Source organism: Natrix helvetica (assembly GCF_964273705.1).
Source record: "Natrix helvetica genome assembly, chromosome: Z".
NCBI lineage: Eukaryota > Metazoa > Chordata > Lepidosauria > Squamata > Natricidae > Natrix > Natrix helvetica.
Window position 1 is genome coordinate 121,648,607 of NC_138554.1, and position 12,019 is coordinate 121,660,625.

The window sequence follows — 12,019 nt, forward strand, 5'->3', positions numbered from 1 at the left end:
AGAAATTAGGCCAACTGAGGAGAAGGAAAGAGTTTAGAAACCAACCCCTATGAAGAATGCTTAAAGGACCTGGGAATATTTAATCTACAGAAAAGATGATGAGGAGAAATATAATCATCTTCAAAGGTTCCTTTATTACATTTTTATATATAGAAACATTTAGTTGTATGGTACAGAATAACAGAATTGGAGGGGACCTTGGAGGTCTCCTCAAATAGGACACCTTATACTAGTGATGGAGAAATTTTTTGACATCGAACACGTGTGCATGTGTGTGCATTTGCGTATGCTGGAGCATTGGAAACCTGAAAGCCAGCTGGCTGGTGCACCACATGCCTGTGTTTTGGCCAGTTTTGGGGCCATTTTCAGGCCATTTTTGGAGACTCTTTCAGGCCATTTTTAAACTGTTTTTAGCCCATAAAACGGCCTGAAAATGGCTCAGAAAATGGCCTGAAAACAGCACAAAAAACGGCCGCATGCACAGAAGAGTAGCGGGCGACAGCACATGTGCCCACAGAGAGAGCTCTGTGTGCCACCTCTGGCACTCATGCCATAGGTTCTCCGTCACAGCCTTATACCATTCCAGACAAGTGGCTGTTCCGTCTCTTCTTAAATGCCTCTTGTGATGCAGTACCCACAACTTCTGAAGGCGAGATGTTCCACTGTTAATTGTTCTCTCTGTCTCTCTCCTTATTTCTAGGTTGCTTCTCTCGTTTATTAGTTTCCATCAATTTTTGGAAACTAACAAGTTCAAAAATGCTTTACCATGGCATTTAAAAAGTTCATTTCTCACTTCTCCATTTTGAGAAGCTGCTTTAGATTCAACCTTACTGACAAAGAGCTGATCTGCACTTTTCATAAAGGCGACAGGACATACTAAAGCCATACATATATCATCAGGGTTTGACAGAAAAACTGTATGCCAGAGTTAAATGACTAGATTTTTGCTTAGCTTGTTCTGGGCATTCAGCCAATCATTACGCTATGAATTGGACTGAAACTAATACTATCAGTTGTTGACCGGTTGGATATTCTGTGCAGAAAACACAAACTCTTGCTACATATTCTCAAATCCCAGTTGCATGGCATTGGTTATTTCCTCGGTGGTAGCAATGCTGTAGGAAATGTCACCAAGACGTTTGACATGGTCCCTCTGCTTTGCAGTTGCCAATCGTATGTCAGCTTCACATAGCTTCCAATCTTTGCCTGTCTATTTGAAGGACGGTCTGCTGGTCACCTCAGTTGTCCACTGAGCTCAAAGAGGGTCATAGAGAGAAGCTTTTCAAATCACTCCGGGTGAGTTTCCTACAGGACAAGCAAGATTATATTTTCAGCTGGGGATTGCTAAGATCTCCAGTGGATTTTCTACAGGAGAGTTTTATAAGAGATTGCCAAATACAGCAGAGCACTTTTTTCCCCTCTGAGACAGATTTTTCAGACACACTTATTTTAGTCCTTGACTTACGACTATTTGTTTAGTGACTATTTGAAGTTACAATGGCGTTGAAAAAGTGACTTAAAACATCCTTTTGGGAAGTTTTGGTCAGTAACTATTTCTAAATGAATGGGTCTCCTTCTCTTGTAGATCTAACTAAAGATCTCATTTAAAAAAAAATTCTATTATATGCAAAGAAATACTCCCTAACAGAAAGCCTACAAAAGTATATACAATAATACAATAGTAGAGTTGGAAGGGACCTTGGAGGTCTTCTAGTCCAACCCCCTGCCTAGGCAGGAAACCCTATACCGTTTCAACATCTTCTTAAAGACTTCCAGTGTTGGGGCATTCACAACTTCTGGAGGCAAACTGTTCCACTGATTAATTGTTCTAACTGTCAGGAAATTTCTTCTCAGTTCTAAGTTACTTCTCTCCTTGATTAGTTTCCACCCGTTGCTTCTTGTTCTACCCTCAGGTGCCTTGGAGAATAGTTTGACTCCCTCTTCTTTGTGGCAACCCCTGAGATATTGGAACACTGCTATTATGTCTCCCCTAGTCCTTCTTTCTCTTAAGCTAAACATACCCAGTTCCTGCAACCGTTCTTCATATGTTTTAGTCTCCAGTCCTCTAATCATCTTTGTTGCTCTTCTCTGCATTCTTTCTAGAGTCTCCACATCTTTTTTACATCGTGGCAACCAGAAATGAATGCAGTATTCCAAGTGTGGCCTTACCAAGGCATTATAAAGTGGTATTAACACTTCACGTGATCTTGATTCTATCCCTCTATTTATGCAGCCTAGAACTGTGTTGGCTTTTTTGGCAGCTGCTGCACACTGCTGGCTCATATTTAAATGGTTGTCCACTAGGACTCCAAGATCCCTTTCAAAGTTACTACTACTGAGCAAGATATCATCTATACTGTACCTATGCATTCCGTTTTTGGTGCCTAAATGCAGAACCCTACTCTTTTCACCATTGAATTTCATTTCATTAGATAGTGCCCAATGTTCAAGTTTGTCAAGATCCTTCTGTATCTTAAGCCTATCTTCTGGAGTGTTGGCTATTCCTGCCAGCTTGGTGTCATCTGCAAATTTGATGAGTTCCCCATTTATTCCCTCATCCAAATCATTGATGAAGATGTTGAAGAGTACTGGGCCTAAAACAGAGCCTTGGGGTACTCCACTGCATACTTCCCTCCATGTAGATGCAGTTCCATTGAGGACTACACGTTGAGTGCGGTTGGTCAGCCAGTTACGAATCCATCTGGTGGTGATGCTGTCTAACTCACATTCTTCTACTTTATCTAGTAGTAGGTTATGGTCTACCTTATCAAAAGCCTTACTGAAGTCCAAGTAAACTATATCGACGGCATTCCTCTGGTCCACTAATTTTGTCACATTATCAAAGAATGCAATAAGATTAGTCTGGCATGATCTGTTTTTGACAAATCCACATTGGCTTTTGGCTATTACTTTGTTTGCTTCTAGGTGTTCGCAAATTCGTTGCTTGATTATTTTTTCCAGAATCTTTCCTGGTATTGAGGTCAGGCTGATAGGTCTGTAGTTTCCTGGATCTATTTTTTCCCTTTTTTGAAGATGGGAACCACATCAGCTCTTTTCCAGTCCTCTGGTAGTTCCCCAGTGTTCCAGGATCTCTGAAAGATATAATTCAGTGGTTCTGAGATCTCGTCTGCTAGTTCTTTCAGAACCCTGGGGTATAATCCATCCGGTCCTGGTGATTTGAACTCGTCTAGGGTAGACAGGTGCTCACTTATCATTTTCTTCCCTATTTCAATTTGTGTTCCTAATCTGATTTTTGTGGTGCTGTTTTTGATAAGTTGGACTGTTTAATCCCTTTGTGTAAAGACGGGTGCAAAACATGAGTTAAATAGTTCAGCTTTTTCCCTGTTGCTTGTTACCTTCTTGTCACTTTCTCCTAGCAATGGACCAATTGTTTTCTTAACTTTTTTCTTGTTTTTAACATGTTGGAAAAAGTTTTTGTTAATTTTTACTTTTGTGGCAAGCCTTTCTTCATTGTGAGCCTTAGCTTTCCTCACTTCATCTTTATAGGCTCGGGCTATTTGCTGATATTCTGCCTTTGTTATGTCCCCCTCTTTCCACTTTTTATACTTACCTTTTTTGTCTTTCAGTTTGTCAGATAGTTCTTTATGCAGCCATGCTGGTTTCTTTTGGGAGCTGTTATTTTTCATATATTACATGAATGTTCATGTCATATACGTAAGCATGTGCATTAGTATTTGGAGTCCACATTTCAAAACAATCCTCAAAACAGGACTTCTTAAAATTAAAACCCTCTTTGGATATAATAATGAAGTGAGTTCTTTAGACACAATTCATGACAGAATTTCAGGGCAATTTTTTGCAACTATAAAACTGTGCAGTATACACTTCCACTGCCTTCCCCTGGTAGTATTGGTATATTATATACCAATTTCCAAACCATTGGTATATAGTATAATACCAAAGCATCTTCAAAGTTCAGTGTGTGTTTTCCTAAATAAAAACTAATAGTGAAATTACTGCATTCCAACGAAAGACACTAAAGCATTCATCTTATGGTGAATATTGAATTTCAAACACCATATTTCCAACATTTAGATGAACGCATTAATTTCTTGCTAAATTAGAGGTGCGTACAGTCAGTAGACATGAAATATTTTGTTGATTCAGTTTTAATATTTAGAAATTAGAAATACGTCATTTCAGTAATCAGATTATCTTCCATTATTTATTTCCATTACTTGAATACTGCCACCTCTAGTTGGCACAGAGACTACATAAAGTTTTGTTCTAACAATTTTTCAAATGATCAGTAAAAATTTACAATAGCACCCTGCAGATGATAACAAAACTGATATATTTATCTCTAATGATGTGTTTAAACAGCTGTCACTAGACAGACCAGACGAGGAATCAATTCCACCTGAAGATTAGAATTTATTTTATTGACGTTGGCTATAATAACTGATATAACTGTGAAGGTTGGACCATAAGAAAGGCTGAGCGCCAAAGAATTGAGGCCTTTGAACTATGGTGCTGAAAAATCTTGCGAGTCCCCTGGACTGCAAGGCCATCAAACCGGTCAGTCCTAGAGGAGATCCACCCTGAGTGCTCTTTAGAAGACCAGATCCTGAAGATGAAACTCAAATACTTTGGCCACCTAATGAGAAGGAAGAACTCACTGGAGAAGAGCCTAACGTTGGGAAAGATTGAGGGCAAAAGAAGAAGGGAACGACGGGGAATGAGATAGCTGGGTGGAGTCACCAAAACAGTACGCATGAGCTTAAATGGACTCCAGGGAACGGGAGAGGAAGGAAGGTCTGAAGGAATGGGTCAGACACGACTTTGCAACTAACAACAACAAATAACAACATAATCTTGCAAATGTGATGATGCCCCCCTCCCCTAATTATGCTCATATGAATTAGAGGAGTGTTTGATTTCTGTATATTTTCTGATTCTTCAGAACTTGAAGGAACTGTGCTCTGCTTCTGGGCCCTTATTTCTTTCATCACCCAAACTCAGTGTATCCAGAACATCCACTTACAGGCAAAATAAAGAGGCTGGGCACAATGAACTTGGAAGAATTAGCTCCTTAGCTAGCTTGGATATCTATAGGATTTCATAAGTTAAACCCAGCACTACAATTTGAATTTTTCATAACTTTTCTAAGGGGTGGCTACTGGAGCAGCTCCTGAAAAATTTAACATGATGAGCTTTATATTTAAGCACTAATAGCATTAATGTGTGTGTGTGTGTGTGTGTGTGTGTTCAAAATAGTCATAGATAGAAAATAAGTTAGGGAGTAATGACCCATAAAAGTAATCCTTTTTGGTAATGTTTGGGGGGATCAGCTGTCATGTGATGGGAAAAGCACAAAATGTTGGAGATTTTGACATTCTGTGTATGAGGGTTAGTAATCCCAAAGACTAGAACACAATCAGACCAATGATAATTAAAGCTAAGTTTATAATTATCACTGAAGGGAAATGTCTTTACAGAAAATACATTATGGGAACACGCAAAGCCTAGCACCCAGACATCTAGATCCTGCAAGAAGGAAAATGAAGAGTATGCAGTGTGTGTATTTGGGAAGCAAGACAGAAGGGCGCAAAGCAGTGGTGGTTTACTACTAACTGGTTTACTACTGGTTCACTGAGAGGCATTTTGCATGGCAAGCTGCGAAGCAAGCAGCACTCACATGCCGAGCATTGCTGCAGATGCACAGTTGACTGAAAACTGTTCTGCACATACGCAGAAAGATGTTGGCGATGGGAGAAGAGACTTGGGAACTGGTTTGGGGGCATGGCAGGCCTGGGTTGCTGCCAGTTCCAGTGACCCAGGCCACTATATCACTACCGGTTTGGCCGAACTGGACCGAACCAGTAGGAACCCACCACTGGAGCAAAGGTACTCTTTGATTGGGAGCAGAATTTCCATCAAAGGCGTCATTAAGTGTGCCCAGTGTTATAACTTTTTTAGCCAAAATTGTTAAGCAAATTACTCCAGTTGTTAAATAACTCATTAAGCAAATCTGGCTTTTCTCGTTGACTCTGCTTGTCAGAAGTTGGTTGGGAAGGTTGCAAATGCAGTCACATGACCTCAGGACACTGCAACTATCATAAATACATGCGGGTTGCCAAGTGCTCAAATTGTGACCGTGAGTATGGTGCGCTGATCATCATTAAGGTCACTTAACAAATAGCTGTAAATCAAGGGCTCCTTGAAGAAAAGCCACATTAATCTACAGTAGTCAAAATCAAAAGGTTTCTAAAAATATCTTTTTTCAAACCAGCATATTTTATTAAAAACATACATTCTTGGGAAGTACAGATGACTTCATCAGATGCTTGGAATGAGTAAATTGATACAGGATCCCTGCTTCAACCTCATTAAACCCCAATTTAAATCCTAGTCCCTTGGAATTCTTGAGACAAAGTGATTTCTTCCCAAGTTACCCCCTCCTGGTCATTCTTTCAGTCATCATAATTAACTCATCTATAGAGTCCATTTCTAGAAACAGTATAGAGAACATTGTTAAACCTCTCCCTCCTTAGGCTTCACAAGTCTATTCTGCATTGATAGAGTTGCTTGCATTTAATACTTTAGAGGCAATGCCAAACTAGAAGTAAAAAATGTTATCTATTTATTTATAATTGTGAAGGGTATAATTCTGAGATAAGATTTATCTCTGCTCTGAATTTCCTAATTTGGCTTAGACAAGCGAGTATCCCTTAGTCTTACAAGCAATAGAAAGAGATGGTTCTAAGGATTAATTGGGTTAAGAGCTTAAATAAATTGTATTATAGTTTTGCAATTCTTAGAGGTTGAGCCAAATGTTCAACATCATCAAATATCAGATTCATTCCAAGTAACTTTCTAAAATCTGCTCTTTTGCAAAAAAAAAAAAAAAAAAAAATCTGATGAAAATAAAACAGACTTCAGCTCTTTGACTATATTTTCATTCAGGGAAGGAGAAAAGAGGCCTAACATTGCATTTTATCCAAGGGGAAAGATGGAGGATAAAATAACGTCTGTGTGTCTGCAAACTTTGTGTGTGTTTGCAAGTCTGCTTACGCATTCCGAAATTTAAACTCTCCAATAGCTTCTTGCTTTGTGTCAAAGCATCCAGAGTTCAGATAAAGGTGAACTCTCCTTCACCCCTTTATGATATTAAGCCACAGCTGCATTGGGGATTTTTTTTTCTTTGATCAGATGCCACCAGATTATCCCACACAACCTAGAAGCCTAGTCAGAATGGAAAAGAGAATAAAGGAGCAGGAGAAAGAGGAGGAATGGGATGGGGAGTGCGGGGAGGTAGGGCAATGATGCTGCATAAAAATAATTAATTTTGAAGTTCTTTCAAACTTGCACTTCACTGGGAGGCCATGGGCTTTTGAGTGGAGAAACTTTCTAAAGCTTATTGGTTTTGTTTAGAGCTGACAAGAGAGCCTCTATGTCATGTGGCCGAGGGGAATTTCTCTTAGGCTGATGCAATTTGGAGCTGATTTTACCCTATTACAACCTTGACTGTTTAATGCGGAGCTTTTTAAACATATGCACTAAAAGGGCAAGCAACGGTAATTATTTGTTCGCAGTTTGCCACACCTCATAGCCGATGTCTCTAGGAGTAAAACTGCAAGGAAATAAAGAGAGAGAAGATTAAGAAATAGTGAAGGGGAGATCAAATAGCATTAGCTCAGTAAAGCAGATCTCTTGGGATCAGTGCAGTGAAAAAGACTGGTGGAAATCTGGAGTGTTTGTGCTGGCTCCAATAGAAGAGAATAGTGGTAGCTTTTTGAGTTTGGTTGGTTTTTTGCAGACGTTTCATTACCCAACTAGATAACATCATCAATACAAGTGAGTACTTGCTCTCCAAATAGCTTGTCCTGTCAGTTTTGGCAAGGGTATAATTTTATCCTATGTAGTTCTTTAATTAAGATATTGTTTTTTTTATTATTTCTTTAATCTGGTCCTAATTCATGCTTATCTAGATGTTGGCAGTTGTGCTTTGATATTTTTGTTTCCTTCTTAGCTTCAGTTAAACTTTCCTTCTTCGTGCATTGCATTTCATTTTAATAGGTAGTAGTAAGTGATGATCTCATCTGTTATGAACTTATATTTGGCAGATCCTAGAAGGCAGGCCTAGCTGTTTAATGAAACATCTACAAGAAAACCAACCAAACTTGGAGAGCACCAAGAACCTAACAGTATTTATTGTGGCTTGGAGAGACCCAGTTTAAAATGGGTCCCTAAGAATTGTTGTTCCTATTGAAGTCAGAGAACTCTTCTACATACAAACCATCGCTGCAAATTTATATGCATAAATCAGACTGATTTTATTTGGTTTTTTAAAAAGTATGTTTATATACATTTCCCTTTGAAAAAAAATCTTTGAATTGTTTTACATCTACACAAGAAAGAGCAAATAAATTCTGGATGAAGTAAAGCTACAGATTCTGTTACAGAAGGATATCTATCAACAGGATTTTCAAGGCTAACTGCTGGGATAAAGCAGAGGTGGAATCAGCTGGCTTTATTATAAGGCCCCAGCATGTGATTTCATGCAAAGTTGCAAAGACAGACAGTTGAAAATTATCATTTTAAAGTTTGGGGGGAGGGGGAGGAAATAAAAGAAATTAAAATAGCCAAAACGTCATGTGATAATACAGAAATATATATGTATTGAAATTTGGCTATTTTGTCTTATTCTCAAATGTATTTATTATTTGGGAGGAATAAAACACAGTTCTTGAGGGAAAGTATCAAATCAATCCCCATCCATGTGTTTATGAGACCAAAATATAAATAAATCACACAAGTTCCTTACCCCTTTTCTGCAACATGTCGAAAAGTAATAAAAAAATAAATAATGAAGTAAATTTTCTCTTAGTCTTTCATGAACTATCTCAAGAACTTACCTCTTTTGTCTTAAATAGAGGTTAACCTGGGGCTTTTGCATATTTGAATTGTCAAATTTCTTAGTGTGGAAAGAACATTTATATGGGGGTTTTATGTGCTGAGTTTCTACTATTGCACCCATAAAATTACATGGGCAATAACAATAATACAGCTATAAAAACACCATAATTTAGGTTGTTAAAATATAGATTTTAATTAAGTAAACAAACAGAAGTTAGCAGATGGGACGCATGGAAAACCAGCAGTTATTCCATCAGTTTCTGAGGGTAAAGACAAATAGAGAGAATCTGCTGTATTTTTGCAAATGACATATTCTGTAACTACAGATAGTCTTCAATTTAAAACAGTAATTGACTTGTAAGTCATGACAGTTGCTAAGCAGGTCATCAAATGTCCAATTGCAATCATAAAGTGAATGCTATGGTCATAAAGCAACTATCACAGTTGTTAAATGAACACCATGCTCGTTAAGCAAAATCCTTTGGCAATTTCCAGCAAAAACATTGCAAATTGTGGCTTTCTGACTATGAGGTGGTGCAAATAGCCCTAAATGTGGGCCCATTGCCATGTGCCCAAAATATGGTCATTTAAGTGCAAAAGAGGCCAGCTGCCAGAACTTCAAATCTAGTTCATGAGTAATTTTTCAGGATGGTCAAGCAACCAGTCGTAAATTAAGGACTACCTATATAACATGATTGAAGTAAAGGGTCCTTTAATGCCTGAAGCAGACCATTTTCTGCCTTTCATCTCTAAGTCAAGCAGTGACATATGCATAACTCTGCACCTGATTAAGCAGTTGAGACAGAAAATCCCTTGTTCTAGCTAATGATAGGGCAGACTTGGTAAAAGAGTCTCTCTCTCTCTCTCTCTCTCTCTCTCTCTCTCTCTCTCTCTCTCTCTCTCTCTCTCTCTCTCTCATTCTCTCTCTCTCTCTCTCTCATTTCAACCTGCAGATTTTTCAACAGAGCTTCTAGAGAGACCAAAAATGCTATGGGAGCAAGTAGTATTAACTAAAATAACTGGATTTAGAGGTTAGACCCACCATCATCTTCACAAGCAAACTGTGATGTCTGATCAATACTCTTGAATACCTATTCAAGATTATTTTGAAGTACCTTCTATGATGCCAGCGGTAATTTATTGCAGATATTTGTAGAGCGGAGTGGAATAGAATGGGGATGAGATGGGATAAGGGTGGGGTGGGGTGGGATAGGAATTTAGAATGGGATGGGATGGGTTGGAATGGGATAGGAATGGGATGAGACAGGACAGGACAGAACTTTATTTGGCCAATTGTGCTTGGACACAAAGAATTGGTCTCTGGTGCAGAGGTTCTCAGTGTACATGAAAAGCAACAGAGTAATCATAATCCTAATGATACCAATAAGAGGAATATATTGCCTTCCTTCTGACTTCTACAATATGCAGGTCTTCTATTGAAGGCAGGCTGGTTTCAATTGTTATTTCTGCAGTCTTAACTATTTGTTGGAGTCTGTACTTGCCCTGTTTCATTTCTGTACCAAACATTGTACCAAAAATGTACTTCAATTTGATTTTTATTTTGAGCCAAATTCATTCCATCCGGAACGGAAATTGATGCTGCCACATTATTTTCCTATTTCTCAGAACTTGACATCTTATTTTACAATAACTGGATTAGCTATTGCAAGTTTAGCTGTACTGCACATTAGCTGTTTTTTTCCCCATGCAGTTGTGCCCAGAAATTGTTAAACATGTGCACCATATGTTAGAATATAGAACATCCTTTGATATGAAAAACTTCAAAATTAAAAAAAAAATCCAGCATATTTATTTCTGTACTTTAAGTATTTTACCTACCTGCTCACTTCTTTCAGAAAAGAAATAAGTATATAAACAGAAAACAGAAAGATGTGTGAGGACAAAGTTGGGTGTAATGTTGAAAACAATGACAAGGGGGTGGGGTGGGGGGAAAACCAAAGAGAAAATGTGAGAGAAAACAAGACAAAAAATAAGGCAAGAATGTAGAACCTTTGGCATGGAAGAGCATACAGTGTATGTTTATTTTTTTTATCAAAAACCAGAAGTATGTTCCAGTTTGAAATGGATGAATCCACAGCTGTTTTAAAATCCCTCGGTACTTTGGAGACAAATGATCCACGTCAGACTGTGCTAATAAGGTCAGCCTTAAAGCCAAGGGAAGACTGTAAGTGATGCTGAATCACAGCTATTCCATCTCTTTTCACATCAATCACTATTGAGTAGATGTCCTGGGAGACCCTCAGAGTCGCAGACAAGACGATATACATTACCACAGGATGTAGAGCTCCATCAGAGATACTCCATGGCTGATGTTGGATTACAACTTAGGTTAACTGGCAAGCAGAGGTTATTATTACAATTATGGTAGGGCTAGAAAAAGACAGCAAACAGCCACTTTTTCCAGCCCTCATTTGGGAAAGAAAAAATACTGGCGTTCTATGAAAGAAGTGTGTGGTGTCATCTTCACAGGGCAAAAGTAATCTCTTCGTTAGTATGAAGAGGTTCAGCGGCTGTAACTGCTTGAGAGTTTGAATACATTTCTTCACAGTAGCCTTTTTAATTCATTTCTCCATACTATGTACCGTAAAGTGATATATTTTCTATTGGCAATATATCAGAGGATTTCTCCCCCTATGTCATCCTTTTAAAACATCTACCAGGTAAATATGCATAACCAAACACAGATGTGCTAAGATATGAATAGTGAAAATAGAATTGTATTCTAGTACTGCACAGTTAGTACATAGAGTAACTCACGCACTCATGCTTTTATTCATAGACACCTCCATGTCCTCAAACATCTCCTCTGGCACTTGCAGCATAACATACCTTGAGGATCTTTCTGAAATGTGTTTGCAGCCATCCAGAAAGCACCAATAAAAATTGGTGGCTCCTCAGAATCCCTTGACATTCAAACAGAAAAGGCAGATCCTATTATCTTGCCTTGCCTGGAGATGAAATGTCTTCACACAATGGGAATGAATCCATAGGGTGACAGGAAGAAGAACTAGGAGAAGAATAAATAAGCATTCTGATTCCACTTCTGCATATTATTAGATTATATTAGATTTTTTTATTTTATTTTATGTTGCCTTTATTACTTTTATAAGTAACTCGA